This window comes from Protopterus annectens, chromosome 1.part0 (assembly GCF_019279795.1).
Source record: "Protopterus annectens isolate FY-2018-M chromosome 1.part0, PAN1.0, whole genome shotgun sequence".
NCBI lineage: Eukaryota > Metazoa > Chordata > Ceratodontiformes > Protopteridae > Protopterus > Protopterus annectens.
The window spans coordinates 1,401,944,590-1,401,963,111 of record NC_056725.1 but is presented as its reverse complement, the minus strand read 5'-3'; the positions used below and the strand labels follow the sequence as shown (position 1 = coordinate 1,401,963,111).

General features: G+C 39.3%; 1 long non-coding RNA gene across 1 annotated transcript in view; it reads left to right on the top strand.

Moving 5' to 3' along the window:
• Positions 1–18,522, top strand: part of LOC122798391 — a 487,096-nt gene that overhangs the window by 438,921 nt on the left and 29,653 nt on the right. The window contains exon 3 of the long non-coding RNA XR_006364254.1: positions 556–785. This is a non-coding gene — a long non-coding RNA (uncharacterized LOC122798391). The remainder of the gene's footprint in view (positions 1–555; positions 786–18,522) is intronic.

Sequence of the window (18,522 nt, the reverse complement as noted above, 5' to 3'; positions counted from 1 at the left end):
TCAAACCTTGCACCACTGGACAAAAGGAAATAGTTGTTTAGCAGCTCTTTAATCCTCTAAGCCATCTGCCAGACAAATCTACTTTCAGATTGTTAATGAGTCTGACATACCCTTCCTTCATACCCCTTTCTATGAACATCTCCTACAACTAGCTTCCACCTTTGGGGTTTCCTTTAAGTCAAGAACACATGTACTTGCAATATTGTTTGTTAACAGTGTAGGTGCAGGCCTTTATTGTTTTATCCTGATTTGCAGGAAGATGCTTGCTAGTGGCTTGGGAACAAACTGATGGCCAGGGTAGAAGTCAATCATGTAGCTGGATGGGATGTCACAGCTGTTGTTGGTATGAACACTTACCTCACTGTAATTTATGGAAAGGCTGAACCAAACAAGAACATGTCATGGATGCTTCCCTTTTTAGATCAGCTTTAAAGCTGAGATTATTTTCAGTTTTTCTTATCCTTTATAACATTTTTAATTACTCCTAACAAAATATGTTATTATCCATCTGACCAATGTATGCCTTATTTACACTCATTATATATTTTTTCTTAGAATGTGTTACTTTCATTTGACTCTCAAGAAGATTTGGAGACATCAAATGATCCAGTTGCACTGATTGTCTACCCTCTCCCCCCGTTTGATATTAGTTGGAAAATTAATCTTGCCTCTTGCTTCAGTGGATGACAGCATTAATTCAAAAGTGAATTGTTTTCAATGTGCATGGAGATATGGAAACATGATGGCATCAGAGAATCAGAGGCTTATGCATAATAATAAGACATGTAAGTAGCTGTTATGATCTTTTACATGCAATATGTTACTCTTTTTTCTGTGTTTCTTTCAGAGGTCCTCAACTTAAAAGTATAAGAAAAAAATAATTTCTAAACATTATTTAAATAATCAAATATTTTGAAAGAAACTGTGGGTGTACTCTCCATGTTAAGAAAATGAATTAAAACCAGAGATGAATATTGATTTTTAACAAGAAATCAGATTTAGGTCTGTAAATGGATTTATATATAAATATTTTTAAGCATGGTGATGCGTTTTAATAGTCCTGCTATTAGACATAGCTTTAACTTTGAGATCATAAAGAAGCCACAAGAAGCAACCAGACTGTCTCATGTGACTCCGTAGCCACACGTTGCACACTTCATGAAATCATTGTTGATGTAAAAAGATACTATTGTCAGATGAACATTTTATTGGACTGTTATCTAGTCAAAACAGTTCCTTAACTGGATTAATATTGCTTCATCTCCAAAAGTATATATGTACTTTTTTTTCACTTGAAAAATTAGTAAAGTTAACTTAAATTACAATGCTGGGCATGTAGAATGGTTCACTGTTCATTTTGCCAGTCTGTATCTATTTTCTAGTTGTGTCAATCATCTCCTAAGTTAACAGCAGTCATGTGGGGTAGCTTAAATCAGATAATTACCCCGATGAGTACTTGTGCATGCCACTAGTCTTATATATGAATATAGTGGTTATGCGGTAACTTTGGCATAATCACCAGATTTTACTTCTTATTCACACCCATAGCATCTCTGCTACAGGGAATAACTTCCACTACAGTGTGCTGAATCTTACTTACTATGCTGCTGCTGCCACAGTATGATGTAGTCTGGCCCCACGACCAAGTTTAAATACATAAAAGCATATTTAATTGTCTCAGTCTTATAGTCTTTCCCCAGTATTGAACTGTTACAAAAAGTTGTATAGTAATGAAGGCTTCTCAGAAGTTCCAAACAGGGTTCTTTGAGAAGCTTTAACTTCCCAGAATAATGCCCACCCTGGCTTATGTGCTGTTGAAATGAATTTCAAAAGAAGAAGGAAAGGTGGTCAGAACCATTAGAGGGGAAGAACAGCAAGGCCAATTTTATTCCCAGTTGAAATATACCCAGAGTTGTGGCCTGTCTTAAATATTTCATCAGAACAGCTTTCCTGGGCATGAAAGAGGCAATGTTTCTTACTCTGCAGAAGAACAGAATAACATAGGTCATCCAAAAGAAATGGGCCCACTCACTCGTTAACATCATAACCTAATATTTATCTTAGCTGTAGGGTGTAAAAATTTGGATGTTGTCAAGGTTTCCTTTCTGGTTCCAATGCTGCACTGTATGATTCACAACGATCGGTATGGGCTTACTGCAATCAGGGAATATTAATAAGGCTCAGGCACTAATATGCCATGTTAGCCATGACCAAACCCTGGCCCAAGCCCTCATCACTGACACTGAAAAGGCATTTGCTAAGGTGGACTGGAAGTTTCCTAATGATGTGTTAGGTATCTGCTTCCCTATGGACTTCATCTATCTGGTTTCACATCTGTATGATGGAGCAAATCTGATAATACAGAATTCACACTAATCTTGAGAAGATTTTCTTAAAATTATTCTTACCTGTATTCTTGTAAGAAGGTAAGAGCATAACCCCAATAAGTCATATGTATCCCAGTCTGAGTCAAAGGGGCACCCACCCTACCATTGCAGTATAGGGCTCTTAATTCAACCTTTTTTCCAGCATTTTGTTGAATTAAGGGAATATTTTACCAGAATGTCAAACAGTTATTTACATCACATAGAGCACTTACCATTTTAATCTCTCTAATGCCTCTCTGTATGCAACGCTGACATGTATTGTTTTATCATTTCAAAATTGGCGCAATTCTATCACATGTGCTACAGGATGGTACAGAAAGATTATAGAATTTGCTTTAAGGTTACGGATTACAAGGCCACACAAGAATATGGTAATGTAGATTAACTGCCAGGAGTGTCATTTGTAACTCCTGAGGAGCCAGCAACCATGGAATCAATAGTTTTGTACCACACATGAGTGATACTATGCAAAATAAGAAGAATTACAAATGATCCATATCTGTCAAAATATGTGAAGCAGCTACAAACAGATGGTTTAGGGAAGCGTAACTTGTTAAAACCTAACTTAGATGGTAGAGGAGAGCAGCTGTCCATATTTCAAAGGCTCTTACTATCTGGTTCCAGGGTAATAATCTTGGACAAGTCGGGTTCTAAAATGCTGGGTATGTATATGAAATACTCCTACAAGCAGTAAAATGGACTGCCTTGCTCAAAGTTCCATATGATGGCCTGCTGTTGATACAAATAGCCAGAAACACTATGTCAGACAGTCTAAAATTGAACAGTCTCAGTGCCAGTACTTGTTTTGAACTGCCATCTTCACCATGGAAATGTATTTTAATTGAATACGCAGATTCTTGTGTGAAGGTTAGCCCTAATTACAGTGGATACAAAGTCACAGTGACAAGAAGGCATCTGCTTACAATCAATAGTAAATGAAAAATAATATTAATAATAAGAACACTGCAAGAAATTACTTGTCTGAAAAATAGACAATGGGAACTATCTACAAGTCACCTCAAAGTAATTTGACATGTTTGTGAAATAAAATGTTCTTGAACACCTCACATGTAAAGCTAATCAACCCACTACAAATTAACTTGATAACTTTTTTGATAACTTTTTTATATCAGTTTTTATTGTTTTACAACATAACGCAGTGTGGCTATTGCAGTCACTTCACAAAGATGAATTACAAGTACAATACAGCTCACACAGAATTCTGGTGTTAATAAGATAATGAACAGAACTATTACATTATTTGCATAAAGACTACATGGTACCATTGTAGTAAAACAAAACAGTACGCAGGTCACGCAGCTTAACAAAAGCAAAATGCTGCAAGATGTTGGGCAGTTGTAACATGCCCATTGCTGCCATCAGTATGGTGCAGGGCAGAAGTGGTCACTGCATATTAGCAGGTAGGCATGTGTCCACCAAATGGAGTCGGGGTGGATTGCTCGGATATGGGTAATCTGCAAGGACAGTCATGCATACGCATACACATACACACACAGAGTAACACAATTGTGTAACCCACACTTGTACATGTCTTGTCAAGAGAGAATAGCAAAGGCTAGAGAAATCCACACAGGAGAAAGATATGTTACAGCAGACCATATGTATACATGACATGCTTATGTTTTATAAGAATAAAACAGATAAGGATTTTTAGGATAAGAGGTGTAGGGCATCAATACTGTGAGCAGCCATAATAGGATACTAGGACAGGTGCGTTCACTAGGACAGATGTGTTGCAGGGTCACCAGTATGATACTGTATGGCAAGACCAAAGAACAGGTCACCAGGGATTAGTCAACACAAGTGGCTATTGTGGGCCAGGTGAAAGAGTTCTCACACATGGAAGTGGCTTAGATGTGGGAATGCCCAAGTGTTTATGGGAAATGCATCAGGTTAGATCTAGCATGTTCTTTTATATTTGTACACTGACCCACTAATGTGAATCAGTTATACAGCAGAGCAGATATGTGCATCTGTTTCCTTTCTACACTGGGTTGCAGTTTTGACAACCTGTACCCCAAGATATATGTGTGCTCGTATGCTATTCTCATAACTGGCAGGTGCAAGTATTTGTGTCATGGGTTGAGGATAGTGATGCATATGTTACAACACAGCCACACATTATATTTTTACACTTTCACTTTCCTCTAGTAGTGGGTCCAGCATAACAGCTTACATGCCTAATGACAACAGGTCACAGGTTCTTAACAATTATAGCACCATGTATATAGCACTGTCTGATAAGACAGTGATACTGACAGCAATGCTATCACTGGAAGGGGAACACACAAAAACACACACACGCACACACGCATGCACACACACACACACACACACACACACACACACACACACACACACACACACACACACACACACACACACACACACACACACACACACACACACACACACACACAGGCATCCACCACATATGAGATGATGAGTGAAGGGGTGGGTTGTTGGCTCCTCCCAGGCTACAGAGGAGTCACCACCACAAGCAGCATCTTAGAGAGACATCCACCATAGGCACGTGGTGTGCAGGTCACCATCATTACCATGACTCCAAGTCACTCCCTGACCTAAGTACCACATTTGTCAGTAGATGCACAACATCGCAGAGGTAGTGAGGGTGTTGTGTGATGTTCATGAGGAAATGCAACTGCTGACTTGCACCGCCACATAAAAATGACATTATGTATATGGGCCTGGAGTGCACATGCCTGCTGAGGATGGCTGTATTGGCTCAATTGGCATCTATTGGTGCATCTATGAGGATCCACAGCTGTCTGTTCTGAAGGCTGCGGCCTAGCTGTGTTGGCCTCCATTCATAAGCATGGCCAGTCTCTGGTTGAGGCTGATGCTCATTGGCTCCATTACAGAGACATCAAATTGAGCCAGCTGCTGTGAGTCGTGCAGTACTTTACCATCCCTGTTCCCTATTGGCCTACTAAGTGCAACACCTAGCCAAGCAACCTTAGGGTCATGTACATTGTCCCTCTATTGCCTTCTGAAATGCAGGGGGACCAAAGCAAGGTTTTTGCCCCCCCCCCCTTGTAGTGCTGCATGAGATGCAGCCAACCCTGACATTGCTGGGCTCCAGAGTACACTTGGCCATTAGTGTTTATAACATGGAAACTCCACCTTAGCACAGGAGGATGTGATCCCTGACTACTCTGACTTGCTACCTGATTGAATGAATGTCACACTTACCTCACATAACTCTTACACCTATGGTAACATTGTTGCTGTCACTTTGACTCACCTCATCTTTACAAATTATGATGTCTGTGTTGTGTCTCCCTGTTCTATGACAGTAAGGTAATGTCTGACATACAACATGGACAGTCAAAGCACTGTAATGCATAGTCAGGTATGGTACTACAGGAATCAGTTTTATTCTTTGTTATCCTTGTTTTGGCCCAAAGCTGTAGACCAGACACTGCCTCTTTGCCAATGACACAGTGTGTCACGCCTGCCACTGAATTGAATAGGGTTCTGCTACAGCTGATTCCTCCTGTGACTCTTTATCTGAGTCCTCCTCCATTGCTGACACAGGTCTGTCAGGCAGTAATGCAGTGTTGCCCTGATATAGCTGCCTGCATACTGCTGTATTGTACAACATCTTGGGTCTCAGGTGTATACTACATTATGCCACCAGATGTATCCACACAGCAAAAGCATGTCTTCAAAAGTCAGAACATGCATGTTCAATGACATTCCATGTCCTCAGCAGTGTGGAGTTATGAGCCAGATCTATGACATGGTCTGGAGGCTTTTGATTGGGTCATCAGTCATGGTTCCAAGGCATGTCCTCAACACCTGCAACACACAACAGTAGACATTATTGTTAGTGGTCTGCTCCCTACATAATTTGGAATGGCATCTCCACAAACCTTTAATTCTCTAGCTGGCAGTGTTTGCACTAACCAATTATATAATCCTGTGGAAAGTCACCCTAGATTAAATTTTGGTAGACATCAGACATGTGACACATGGGAACCATGGGAATTGCCTGTATGGCACATGAACACACTGTATACAATACACTATGCATTGCACATCAACTGGCAGTAGGTTAACTGGATCCCTTTTAGTATATACTTGATTCCGTGTGGTGCAACTGGACTTGGTGGCAATGAGAGTATAGTCATTTGCCCCAGGACCTCGGGAAATGGCTATGTTGCATAGTGAAGGTTCTCTCATTTGCTTTCTCTGGAAACCAAATATCCTCCTCCACATGCTGCAGCATCACATCATTGAACTTGTGTAAGATATGGGAGGCCAATGTCTGTGAAACTCCTAATCTATTCCCTTTCACATGATAACAAAGCTATCTGTTTAGTTAATTCCACACAAACCTTCCTGTCCACTGGGATAGGCATTTCATGCATCCTCCTTAATTCCATGTGTAGATGTCCCAGGTCTAGTAACTCCAAACAGAATATATTATTTCATTCATCAGTGGTTCCTTTGAAATACATTGTGGAATTGTTTCAGATTTGAAAGGCTGAAATGAGAGTTATTAATTCATATGGAAGGGTATGTTATCATCCAATTGGACTGAGTCTGTATCAAACAGCATGATATTTGTAACACCAGAAGCATGCAAAGTAATTTATGACAACAGAATTGTAGGCAGTGAAACGAGCATAGGTACTAACATGATTGAGAAGCATAGTGCATGGAGTGCTGTGATTATGCTCTGAAAATCATGAAAAGGACTACCTTACTATGCACTTTTCTGATGTCAGAACATTGCTTAACAAGCTTTTGTCATGTATTGCGAAGTGCTGTTAAAGTCAGGTTTCACACCTTGGATTAACAGAACATAATGTCTACTGGCAAAGAACAGCAGTACAAAGTAAAACAGCTTTCATAGCTGTTAGACGCTTTGCTCAGCCACACATGTAAACAAAAATTGTGTAGAATGAACTGTCATAACAACTTTTAAACCAGTTCAGTCTTTAGAAGGGCACTTCATTTCTGCCTGCTATCAGTGTGACAATGCAGAGTGTTTCAGAGCTGGATCATGGTCAAATGGGGCCCTAAGCAGGGTAATGGAATGAGGTGTCCATGTCCATACCAATAGCCAGTTACTTGGATGTCTCTTAATTATCATAACATAATATTCAGACCTGTTATTGTGCATGCTATCTCTTTTTCACTTCTACAGTGAATACAGAGATTTGGATATAATTTAAAACTGTTATTTCAAACATTACAGCAAAAACACTGAGAGCCATTTGCTTAACAAAACAAATCCATTTCATGCTGAACAGACTTAACATGGACAATAGTAAAAAATGCTTCCCTTGAAACTCACATTTATTGGAAATGCATATGGCAACCCATTAAACTACAAGATGTGCTGGGAATCGTAGTCACAGTTTATAGTGAAGCACTAATTAATGTCTATGTGAGGGGCACAGGAATTCAAAAGACAAATGTGCAATGCATTTTCTAACAGCATCTGGATGCAAATGTCTGTTTTCAGGGGCAGTGTAGAAGCACTGTCAGGTGAGGTGGCTTAGTCAGTCACATAATAGACAATTGAAGGCTGAGGGAATCAAACCCTGTATTACAAAAGCAGCTCATAACCTTACTCATCCAGACAGACAGACTGTTGTAGCCCAATATAATGTGTTTCACACCTGTGCGCCTGCAAAAAAAAAAAAAAAAAAAAAAAAAAAAAACAAGGTTAATTAATAATGTATTTACAGTTAAAATGTTAACATTAAACTCATAGATTTTGTGCTGTCCGGTTTATTCACAACCAAATACTAAAGACACTATTTACAGTCAGCAGAACAAGGAAACCAAGGATTGTACCCAAAGAACATGCCTCAAATGATGATGCTCTTGATTTTCTACAATCAGTTCTTTCCCCTTACACCATGCTAGAGTATGTTAGAAAAATATGTATTAGTGTATGTATTAGTAATATGCTTAGTGCATTTAAGGCTTGAAAAGGGTTAACACATTTATTCTATTTCACACTGCATAAAATCTGTACAAATTGCAGAAGCTTTCTAACCTTGTATTGTCATGAAATATGCGCAGCTATAATCTTTGCTTATGCTTTGGAAATTTACAGGGAAGCAGATAATTTCTGCTTGTGTCAGGAAAATAATGAATAGATGTATCACTTGTATAAATGTTATGAGACTTAGACAAGGAGTTCCGCTTGTGCAATGAGAAAATACACAGCTGCAGAAGCTATAGATAATCAGAACAAAGACTGCTTGAAAATATGAACTGCAATCAGCATTTGCTTGTGCCTAAGCTAGAAAAGTACCTTGAAATGTAGCACATTTATTAGAACTACACAATAGAAGCTTGTAACGGGCTAAAGCCCACCAAGGCCAGGTTGTTTTTCTCAAAATGTTTTTCATAAATCCAGTCATGTCAGCAGAAAATCTGAGTAACATCTGCTGTAAAACAATACTGAAAGTTGTGTTTGATTTCGTCAACCATAGAAGGCAATGTCTTGTAGAACAGTATAAGAATAGCATACTTCCTGTTAGTAGTTAGGCAAAATCCTGTATTTACATGTTTTTGTCTCCTTGCAGCAAGTTATTAAATGTGCCTTATCTGAACCTTACGTGTATTGGTCTTTGAAGTTTTTTCCTTTGACAGATTGGTCCTTCGGACTGGAAACCCTCACTTCGCCTCGGATCAGACAGGTCAGGTGGCTTGAAACTGTACGGGGAAGAAACCACATCAGTTCTTCTTATTTTAAAAGCCCTCTGACTGAATTGTCATACAAAAGAGGCCAGCCACTTTTTGATCTGCGACTGAAGGACGGGTTTTTCAGGAACCAGGTGATCAATCACGAAGGCTCAGGTAAGGTGAATCTACTTTTTTCTGTTTTAGATCAGGGACTAGATTTGTATTGTTTTTGTCAAGACTGTATTTTTACAAGTCAGGGACAGAAAAGATTACTGTCTTGTCATAGATCAGGGAAACAGAGTAGGTAGTCATTCTGAAGAGACTATAACAAAATCCGTGGTACCACATTAAAAATAAGGAGTTGCGTAATGATTAAAAAGGGTAGAACAAAATGGGTAATAATTGCACAAAAGACCCCAAAATCCGCCGTTAACTGAAGACGCAAAATACATGCAGTCACAGCATGCTGATAATATTAAATACTACTCAAAGTGGGTTAATAAGTATGAATCTGATGGTAAATTGGAAAAATCCTCGCTTGTCAAACTTGTCAAACAGCTTAAAACCGATTCCAAAGGTCAGGTAAAAAAGCAGCGCCAATTAGGAATTCCTCAGGAACACAGGTGGATTGAGGAAGTAAACCGTAGGGAACAAAAGACCAACAATTCAAAAACAATGTTTTTAGACAAAGAGGACAATAACTTAGTAATGGCATCAGCACCTCCACCTCCCTTACTAGAGTATGAAGCAAGTGAACAAGTTAGTCCACCCCTGTGATGTCCTGCTGCCACTGTAAACAGAGACACTAGAAAAGCAAAACCGTTTATTAGAGATCCCATTGAGACCAGGTCTCGAACACAGGCAGGTAACTCAAAAGGGGACATTGAATTATATCAAATGGGTAGGAATTCATGATCTATGAGTGAAGAAGAAATATGCCCACTCATAGAAGTACCTAATCCTCAGGCAGGGCAAGAAGGTCAGGACCCAACTATTCTAGTGTATAGACCCTGGACTCCGGAAGACATCCGGAAAGCCACTGAGGGAATTCCCCATTCAAAAGTTAATTTTAGAAAGTTCTTAGAAGATTTACAAGGAATGAGGCTAAGTTATAATTTAAACAGAGAAGAGGTAGAAAAAGTAGTCAGACAAATTGTGAGACCAGATTGGCACATGATTAGTGGCAACTGGAATCCCCATGACGCTGCACACAGACCCCTTCCACATAGCAGCGCAGAACTAGACAACAGAGTAAAAGGTCTTACAGACTGCATCTCTGAGAAATGGAAGCCTAGGGCAGACTGGACTTAAATTAATCAATGCATCCAACAAGACGGTGAAACTATTGACAGATATTATGCCAGACTGTTAGAATGTTTTAATACCATTGTGGAATGCAGGTTCCTGAAGATCAGACACAAGATTCCCCATATGCGCAGCAGTTAAAGAATGCATTTTTGAAAGGCAGCATTGCACCCATAAGCAGTTTTATTACAAAGCACATGGTAGATCATCGTACAAGCAGGTTACAGTCATTACTTGAATATGCTAGGCATGCCGAAAGGCATTTTAATAGCAAACAGAAAAAGAAAGCCCAAGTATTTTCTGTAGAAGATTGAGCAGAAGTCTATGTAGTACAGTCCAGGAAAAAGGGCAAGAGAAATGTCCAGGGAAACAAACAATCTGATCAGTGATCAGAGGACTTTGAAGGGCGAAAGAAAAGGGGTGAATGTTTTAAATGCGGTAAAAAGGGACACTTGGCAAGGGATTGCAAGAAAAACAAGAAGGCAACCACGGAAGACAAGGAGGGTGAGGACTGACTATATGATAGTCAAGAATCACTAGAAGGGGATAGCAGAGAAAGGACAAATGAAAATGTGATAGAAGGAGTAGAGGATGTGACAGAAGAAATAGAGGAAGTGCAGGAAGTTACGGATAGTGAAGAAAATGAAATATTGGATTTAGCTTTATTGAGCTTAGAGCTCTATATAGCAGACACAAAACCAGAAGTTACACTCCTGGTAGAAGGGAGGGAGGTCAAATTCTTGTGTGACTCAGGGGCATCACGGACCCTGATACATCCCTCCAAACTGCCAGAGAATTCGGAGTCACCTGATTACATACTAGTGAAAGCAGCCAATGGACGTCTGTATCGGGAGCCCATCTCCCGTAACATTGTGATAACTGATCCGGTTTCAGGATTGACTCAGAAAAGCAAAATTGTTGTTTCTGCAAAATGCCCAGTAAACCTCTTGGGCAGAGACCTTATGCAGCTATTTGGTATAGCAGTAGTTCTGACTATGCAGGGTATTGAAGCACAGTGACAAATTGATACCTTTGCAGTGCAATCGGAGGGTGAAATGTTCTATTGGTACAGCCAGGATTTGGTTACAACCGGTCCAGGGGCAGTGACCGAAGAGTTGATGAATGTAGCCATCAGCAAGTTCCCCTCCCTTGACATTGATAAACAACATTTGTTGCACTGTACACTGTATTATTGTAACACACCAGGACCTGATAAGGAATATGAGCAAAAATTGTTTGGAAATCATGCAAACAGATTGATATTACGTAATCTGTACTGGGACATGGAAGGGAACAGTGTAGCCAGCTGTTCATTGCCCCAGGAGTTCTTTGCACTCTATAAATCTAATTGATTACCACATGTTAGCTTAACTAAGGACAAGAATGTAAAATGGGTAGACTTAGGAGAAAAAGTCACGAGATGGGAAAAACAGACAGAATTAGAACTGTCAGAACAGGGAATACAAATACAGAAGCTGAATTGGATAACTCAGACCCACCCAGCCGTGCAGTTGCAGTCTAGCAAGGACAGCTGATTAGCACTCCTATTAAAGGAGGAAGAGAATGCCTTACAAAATATACCAGAAACTCTTTGGTCAACAGGAAAGTCAGATGTAGGACTTATTCGTACAGCGGGACCAGTTACTATCACGTCAAAGTCAGCATTTAGACCACAGACAAGACAGTATCCTCTAAGAAAAGATGCAGAGGTAGGAATCAAACCTATTATAGCAGCTTTACTTAGGGAAGGGGTGCTGGTGGAATCTCCTGATTCACCATGTAACACACCCTTATTTCCTGTTAAGAAAGCGAGTGGAGAATGGCGTATGGTCCAAGATTTATAAGCTGTAAATGACGCAGTAATACCAAGGGCACCTACAGTGCCAGACCCACACATCCTGTTGAATGATTTAAAACCTCAGCAGAAATATTTTTCTGTGGTAGATATCAGCAATGCGTTCTTTTCGATACCGATATGCCCTGACAGCCAATATTGGTTTGCATTCACATTTCAAGGGAAAAGGTATACATACACGGGACTACCACAGGGATATTGTGAAAGTCCAACAATATTCTCACAAGAAATGGCAAGCAACTTGGTGGGATTTACCCCACCAAGAGGCAGTCAGATTTTACTTTATGTTGATGATATCCTGCTGGCGGCCCCCACCCAGCAAGATTGCAAAGAAGATACCATAGCACTATTACAATTTTGAGCCACTGAAGGACATAAAGTAAACAAAAATAAACTGCAGCTTTGGAAAAAACAAGTTAAATACCTAGGATATTGTAATATCCAAAGAGGGTAGGACATTAGATGAGGACAGAAAAGTAGAGATTTTGCAAGCACCAAAACCCACTACCAAGAAGGAAATGATGTCCTTCCTGGGTACGACTAACTTTTGCCGGAGCTGGATTCCAAACTATGCCTTGGAATCTGCACCGCTGACTAACCTGATATATAAAAAGCCTATGGCAGCACAGGATTTATTACAATGGACACCAGAAGCAGAATCTGCTTTCTGCAAACTGAAACAGTTAATAGCATCCTCATTAGTTTTAGGATTACCAAACTGTCATAAATGTTTTTTCCAAACTGTAAATTGTAAGCAAGGTTATATGACATCAATGTTAACACAGCAGCATGGGGACAAGCAACAACCTATTGCTTATTATTCATCACAACTAGACCCAGTGGCATGGTCTTTACCCCACAGTGTACAAGCAGTAGTTGCAGCTGCAATGGCAATACAGGCTTCGGACTCAGTAGTTTTGTTCCACCCTCTCACATTGAGAGTGCCTCATGCAGTCGCGATTATTTTACTGCAAGAGAAGGTAGCATATCTTTCCCCCTGCTAGGCATCTTTCCTGTATGACTATATTGTTGAGCCAACCTCATATGACAATTGAACGATGCATGACTTTAAACCCTTCTACCTTGCTCCCAACCCCTGCAGGTGGCACACCACACAGCTGCCTGCAGGTGATTGAGCAAAAGACACTGCCTAGAAAAGATCTCACGGATGTCGCCTTGGAATTCTGCCGAGGTGACATACTATGTGGATGGCTCATGCAAAAGGGGTCCTGCAAGACAGAACCTAGTAGGATATGCAGTAGTTTCTGATACTGAGATTATAGAAGCGAAACCTTTACCACACAATTTATCTGCACAGGCAGCAGAATTGATTGCCTTGACATGGGCATGTACCTTAGCAAAGGATGAATGTGTGAACATTTTTATTGACAGCCAGTACGCTTTTTCTATTGTATATGTTTTTGCGCAACAGTGGAAAAATCGAGGAATGATAACATCTACTGGCAAACCAATCAATCATGCACAGTTTATTTTAGATCTTTTAGAATCTATTCAGTTACCTCAGAAAGTAGCTATTTGTAAATGGACAGCTCATACCAAACAACAGGATAGGATTTCAAAAGGTAATGCGAGAGCTGATACAGCTGCAAAACAGGCAGCTTCAGAAGTATTTCTTTTAAATGAGGAATTACAACCCTCTGAGATTTTAGACTTAGAAATGTTAAAGACAATGCAGACACTTACTACGCAGGCTGAAAAAAAAGATGGGTAAGACAAGGAGCAATTCTCGAAAAGGGGCTGTACATCTCTAAAGAAGGGAAACTGATATTACCAACTAATTTGGTTAGATATGCAGCTTTGTTGAGCCATGGGCAATGCCATGTCTCAACAGGGGGGATGGTACAGATGGTGAACTGAGTGTTCATGACATATGGATTCTTAAACTACTCTAAAAATTTTGTTTAATGTGCCACGTTTGTAACAAACATCATGCACAAGGGGCACTAAAGCCTAAACAAGGGAGTTTCACTACACCACCGTATCCATTTCATATTATCTGTATGGATTTCATAGAATTGAACAAATGTGAAAATAAGAAGTATTGTCTTGTCATTATAGATATGTTTTCCAGATGGGTGGAAGCCTTTCTGACTAACAATCCAGATGCGGCTACCATAGCAAAAATCCTTGTTAAAGAAATCATCCCTAGATTTGGCATTCCAGAAAGGATCTACAGTGACAATGGTACACACTTTGTAAACCAAACCATACAGCAATTAAGTAAACATTTTGGTATTTCTTTAAAAAATCATTGTGCATATCATCCGCAATCTACAGGGTTAGTTGAGAGGCATAATGGGATTTTAAAGAGTAAGCTAAGAAAGTTAATAGCAGAAACAAAGAGAAATTGGGTGTACTGTCTGCTCCTGGCACTGTTGAGCATGAGAACTGTTCCGAATGCAAAAGGATTGACTCCTTTTGAAAAACTATTTGGAAGGGCTTATTATATACCTCAGTGGAAACCTCTCATGCCTGCAGACCAGAAAGCCGACTGCACACTTGCAGAGTATATGAGAAATTTGTTAAATTCCAAACATCTGTTGCAGTCAAATTCTGTTTCAGATAAAGAACAAACCAGACCATCAGAAGTGGCAGTGGTTCCAGGTACCTGGATTTGGGTGAAGACAATAAAAAAGAATTAGACGTCACCAAAGTGGGAAGGTCCATATCAAGTACTTCTGTCGACACCCACTGCAGTCAAGATTGCAGAGCGTGCCTCGTGGATCCACCTGACGCACTGCAAACTAGTTAAGAACTTTGAACTGGACAAAAATCTTGTCACTTGTCAAGAGCAAAAATGATAGAATCCAGAAAAAACAGGAATGCAGAACAACCATTTCCTCAGAAGTATTGCATAATCATCCTGTTAACTGTACTAGTGACAATAATCTTTTTGTTGTGGCCATTCCTTTTTCCAGCCACACAAACTGAACTGAGTAAACGTGAAGCGTTACTCATAAACTGGCACCCAAACTTCAACACTTAACCAGGCAATTAAATATGTGTATGCTGAGACTTTCAATGTTTCGAATTGCTGGATTTGCACAGCTTTGCTGACAGCATACGGGGAATTATTAATGACTACAGTCCCCCTAGGGGTCAACGAGACCTGGGAAAACTTGATTTATGGTACCTCAACCATTACATCACAAGATAAAATAGCATTGCACTTGTCTATTCCACAAAAGGGAACTGTGTTTTTATAAAAATGATACTGTTCAGGTGGGTTGGAGCAATTGCAATTTGACTGTTCCTTATAAATGTTACACTAAAGCTAACAATGCAGGTTCTTATTGTAATACAAGCTATGATTCATTTCTTGAATTGATGCACAAAACAATTGACGAAGTAAAACATAATTCTGTTCTCTATAAACAACTGTCTATAATTGATAGAAAAATGTTTCATGCAGGACAAGTGTTTATTCATAGCAAAGTTACTACTAAAGTAGAGGACTGTTATTTTGTATGTGGCAGAAAGGCATATAAGTGGTTACCTGAGAATTGGTCCGGCAGTTATTTTTTGGGCTACCTGGTCCCGGCCATACGACACACTGCAATTTTGCCTCGAGAAAAAATTTCGAATGTCCGAGAAGTTGTCAAGAAACCTGTAAACCCAGTGGGGCAAATTGATGCGTGCTGGAAAAACCATCATTCTATAGGCGATAAACTGACACACATGGACTTGAGTGACAGTGTTATATCGTGGGCAGGTATATTACCAGCATATGGATCAGTGAAATCGATCTGGGAGCTGAGAAAACTGTCTAAACTTCTCAAAGTAATGAGTAATGCAATTTTTTCTGCTCTTGAATTGATGACTGATGAACTGAATGCCATGAGAACTGTAGTGCTTCAAAACCGCATGGCTCTCGACTTCACCCTAGCGGCGAGAGGCAGTACTTGCGCTTTAATCCAGGAGGAGTGCTGTTCGTATATTCCTGACCATAAACATGAGATAGACAATCACCTTGAGGTAATTCAGTAAGTGTCGGCCATGACCAAACCAGGACCAAACCCACTGATGGAATTTTTCCAGAAATGGTTTGGGGGGTGGGGTACTATCTTAATGAACATCCTGATTGCCATTTGTGTAGAAATGATCCTACTGGGAGTATGTGTTTGCTGTGGCATCCCCTGTATGAAAAGACTGATTAAAGACTTTATAGACATGTCAGTTTCTGAAACCTTATATCAAAGTACTGAGTTTGAAGAACTGTTAAAAGATTGAAAATGCTTTCATAAGTTTAAATTGAATGACACACAGTCCTCTTAACTGCAAATCCTAAGTGGGGTGAGGTTAGGAGAAGAAAAAACTGTTTATGCTTATTTTGAAAGAAGAATAAAAGTATTAAAAGGGGGGAAATGTTAGAAAAATATGTATTAGTGTATGTATTAGTGTTTTGGTTCTTAGTGTATTAGTAATATGCTTAGTGCATTTAAGGCTTGAAAAGGGTTAACACATTTATTCTATTTCACACTGCATAAAATCTGTACAAATTGCAGAAGCTTTCTAACCTTGTATTGTCATGAAATATGCGCAGCTATAATCTTTGCTTATGCTTTGGAAATTTACAGGGAAGCAGATAATTTCTGCTTGTGTCAGGAAAATAATGAATAGATGTATCACTTGTATGAATGTTATGAGACTTAGACAAGGAGTTCCGCTTGTGCAGTGAGAAAATACACAGCTGCAGAAGCTATAGATAATCAGAACAAAGACTGCTTGAAAATATGAACTGCAATCAGCATTTGCTTGTGCCTAAGCTAGAAAAGTACCTTGAAATGTAACACATGTATTAGAACGACACAATAGAAGCTTGTAACGGGCTAGAGCCCACCAAGGCCAGGTTGTTTTTCTCAAAATGTTTTTCATAAATCCAGTCATGTCAGCAGAAAATCTGAGTAACATCTGCTGTAGAACAATACTGAATGTTTTACGTCAACCATAGAAGGCAATGTCTTGTAGAACAGTATAAGAATAGCATACTTCCTGTTAGTAGTTAGGCAAAATCCTGTATTTGCATGTTTTTGTCTCCTTGCAGCAAGTTATTAAATGTGCCTTATCTGAACCTTACATGTATTGGTCTTTGAAGTTTTTTCCTTTGACAGAGTATTCACCATGTATATATTTATTTTTAATTGTTAAATGGGGTAGAATTCTGATCCACATGGACTCATTCCAGGTTCAGCCCAGAAAGAGTAGAATATAAATTGCAGACCTAGAAAGCATACTTCAGTGACACAAATATTTAAAGATATGCAGCTAAACATCAATGGCACCAACTATATATATATATATATCTATATATATCTATATATATATATATATATATATATATATATATATATATATATGTATGTATATATATATATGGATTCACTTTACATACTCGAAATTCTGAAATATCGAATTTCAGAATTTTGAGTCCATAAAGTGGAACTCCTAAAAGATCGAAAACCCAGAAGCGCGAAATTCAAATCGTGACTTCTATACTACACTACACACAAACACCACACACATACACACACCTTCCTCCCCACACACAAGCACATACAATCACATACAAACACACAGCCCTATCCTACATACAAGCAGGGGGGCCTAAAAGATCAAAAACCCAGAAGCGCGAAATTCAAAATCTCGCACTTCGGAGATGTTGAATTAGTGGTTCTGGTGTTGCGCTGTGTTCATGGATTCAAATAAGTGTTTATGTTTTACAGGTTTTGGGTAGGGGCTGTAGTGTGTGTTAATGTGTTTTGTTACTGTGTTGTGTGTGTGTGCGAGGGAAATGTAGCTTGTGTGGTGGTGTTTTGTGTGTTGGTGTATGTAATGCGACCTTGGAGTTAGTATATTTAAGTAGGTGGGGCTTGTATGCAGGATAGGGTTGTGTGTTTGTGTGTGGGAAGGAAGGTGTGTGTATGTGTATGTGTGTGGTGTGTGTGTAGTGTAGAAGTCGCGATTTTGAATTTCACACTTCTGGGTTTTTGATCTTTTAGGATTTCTACTTTATGGGCCCGAGATTCTGAAATTCGATATTTCAGAATTTCAAGCATGTAAAGTGAATCCCTGTATATATATATATATATATATATATATATATATATACACACACACACAGACACACACACACACACACACACACCTACTGCATATATATATATATATATATATATATATATATATATATATATATATATACATATGTGTGTGTGTGTGTGTGTGTGTGTGTATTAGGTTACTAGATCGTCAACCCACTAC